The 2,624-nt window shown below is 37.7% G+C and overlaps 1 long non-coding RNA gene across 1 annotated transcript; it reads right to left on the bottom strand.

Moving 5' to 3' along the window:
• Positions 1-600: 600 nt before the first annotated feature.
• On the bottom strand, positions 601-1,810 carry LOC144044552 (uncharacterized). The gene is made up of 3 exons (XR_013291294.1): positions 1,778-1,810; positions 1,503-1,686; positions 601-1,354 (listed from the first exon to the last, which is right to left on the bottom strand). It is a non-coding gene; the product is annotated as an uncharacterized LOC144044552 (long non-coding RNA).
• Positions 1,811-2,624: the final 814 nt, after the last annotated feature.

The following is a 2,624-nucleotide window of genomic DNA, read 5'->3' as shown; positions in this document are numbered from 1 at the left end:
TACCTGGGCCACAGCTTTGTTTGCTATTGGTGGCCAATAAGATCAAAGATGTGAGACTGTAATGAATTTTTCAAAGGTAAATGAAAACATGGCCGTGGGCAGGACTTCAAACGCACGCACGCACGCACACGCTCACGCATACGCGCACGCGCACACGTAGGCGCGCGTGCACACACACACACACACACACACGTACACACACGTGCATGTGTCAGGGGGTAGCCATGTCGTGTTGCTTTGGCTACTAAAATCTCGTTCTTTTTTGATGAAAACAGTTATCAGTGTACACTGTTAAACATTTCAGGTTTTTACAGTAAGTTACTGGCAACACTGTTGCCAGTAACTTACTGTAATTTTAAGTTACAGTAGCAGAACTGTATTTCACATTTACAGTAGTAAAGAGTTACTGTAAAGATGGAATGTGTTTTTTAACTGTAAATTACCTAATTTTACAGTACACTATTGTAACCTCTTTTTTTCTTTGTTTTTTTTTTATGCAGGCCAGACACTTATTTTTAATCTGATTTTAAAAAAATGTGTTTATAAAATTTGCAACATGTACAATTATTCAAAACAATAATTTACAGTCATTGGAATTAATTTACCAGCATTGAAATTCATTTAATTCAAACATTTTGTGGACAATATTGTTTATTTGTCTTTTCTTGTTCAAACCTCAGAAAAATGAACTTGCTGTGGCTCAGTATCACATTGCTAAAGATAATCTGTGTATCTGTTAACAGTTGTGTTGTTGGTGTCTTGGTGTCAACCAGTTGTGTTGCTGGCAAAGGCTAGCTGCAGCTCCTCCAATCGGCAATTTCTCTTATGATGTACACAGATAGACAGATAACATTGAAAACATTAATTTGAGGAATACAAACATTTGCATTTGTTCCTATGAAGGAATAACCAGCTGCATATAACTTTCATTGTGAGCAAATCAGTTAAGAAATTTAAGGTAGAACCATAAATGTAGAATTTGGTTGAGTGCTCAGCCAAGTCACATATGTTTACTGTGAATCTCAGAACCAAATTAGAACATAATTTAAAACTGAAGTCATAAATACAACCATCACTGAAACCCTATAGAACAACAATATAGGACAAATATAGCCTACAATTGCAACATATTCCCTCTACAACACCCTTGGTGTTGGAGGGATATTTTTATGGTCAGACAAAGACAATTTATCTAATCCAAGTTCTTCCATTCAAATTCAGTCAGCTGGCACAGGAAAGAAGACACTCTGCTGTGGACAGCCTCCACCTTCCTCTTCACCACTGCTCCACCTTTACGTTATGACTTGTGCCGGTTATTGAAGAGCACTTCGTTCCCTCCTCTAGATTCAAGAATCTTTATGAAAAATAAAAATATTTATCTGTCAATCTACAGTACATTATATCTATTGTAAATGGCTTGTTGATGTAACAGTAAACTGTAAATTGAACAGTAAATTGAATTTGAATTCATGGAGAAGTGTGGGAAAAAAAGACAGACTTACCGTTACCGTTGAATGAGCTTGAGGGTTGCACATGAAGGCTCCTGGTACTCTATGTCAAAAACATAGACGCATAATCCGAAGAGTAAGAACAACGCATCTGTGAAACCCAGATGCTCCTCTAAAACGTAGGCAACTTTTACCTCCATGCTCACCACCCATTTTGTGGATGAGATTAAAGTGTTCCCTTACAGGCAAAAAAACACACATTGCACATATTGAAAGACCCATACTAATAAAATTCATCAAAAAAATATATATCAAAGGAAGACTCTTACCAAGCAGTATCATTCTTGCCGTGGCTGGCAGGGTCATCTTTGCTTCTCTTGACAACTTTGTTGCATTTATCTAAAACACACACACACACACACACAAAAATGGCTTCTAATCATTCTAAAGAAAAATCCTGATCGTCTGAGCACATTTCAATCCCACATAAAAACCTGTAGATATAGCCAAGTTTCTGTGATTTTTAACATGGTCAAAAAATGGTTAATACTAGTTGTGCAGTGGCTACAGTCGTTACAACAATACATCTCGTGTTTAGGGCTACATGGAGACATTCACTGCTCCATAGTAAGAAAACTACTAACATAAAACACTAACTTCTGTAGAACGTGAGAATAATTCCAACCACATGTCACTGTCTGAAATGCCGTTTATGCTAGCAAGCCAATGTCATAAATTTAGCCAGTAGCTATTAAAGTATCAATTAGCCAATATAATGTCCAACAGGCTTCTCCCCATTTAATTTTGGCAGAGTATTTTTAAGTGATAGCCAAAGTCTTCCCCCAAAGCCTTGGCAACGTTAGCTTGAACGTGGAAGATAACGTTGTTACTCAGCCTTCCCCACCACACAAAAAATGGTGAGCTGCTGGGGATGTTTAATACTGTAAACCTCGTTACAATTTAATATCAACTTTAAGATGGTGACCTTGAAATTTCCTGTTTTGAGTCATACATACATCTCTAATTGTCTTCTCTCTCCAACGAGTGCTCACTTGTACATCAGTGCTTCAACTGTGTCAGGGGAGGTCACCCGTTCTCCGTCAACGGCGATGTTGCAGAAATAAAAGCAATCTCAAGCAAGTTCAGAATTAAAATGAATGCACTGTTAAGGGCGGC

The sequence above is a fragment of the Vanacampus margaritifer genome, chromosome 2, assembly GCF_051991255.1.
Source record: "Vanacampus margaritifer isolate UIUO_Vmar chromosome 2, RoL_Vmar_1.0, whole genome shotgun sequence".
NCBI lineage: Eukaryota > Metazoa > Chordata > Actinopteri > Syngnathiformes > Syngnathidae > Vanacampus > Vanacampus margaritifer.
This window is presented reverse-complemented; position numbering and strand designations above follow the sequence as displayed.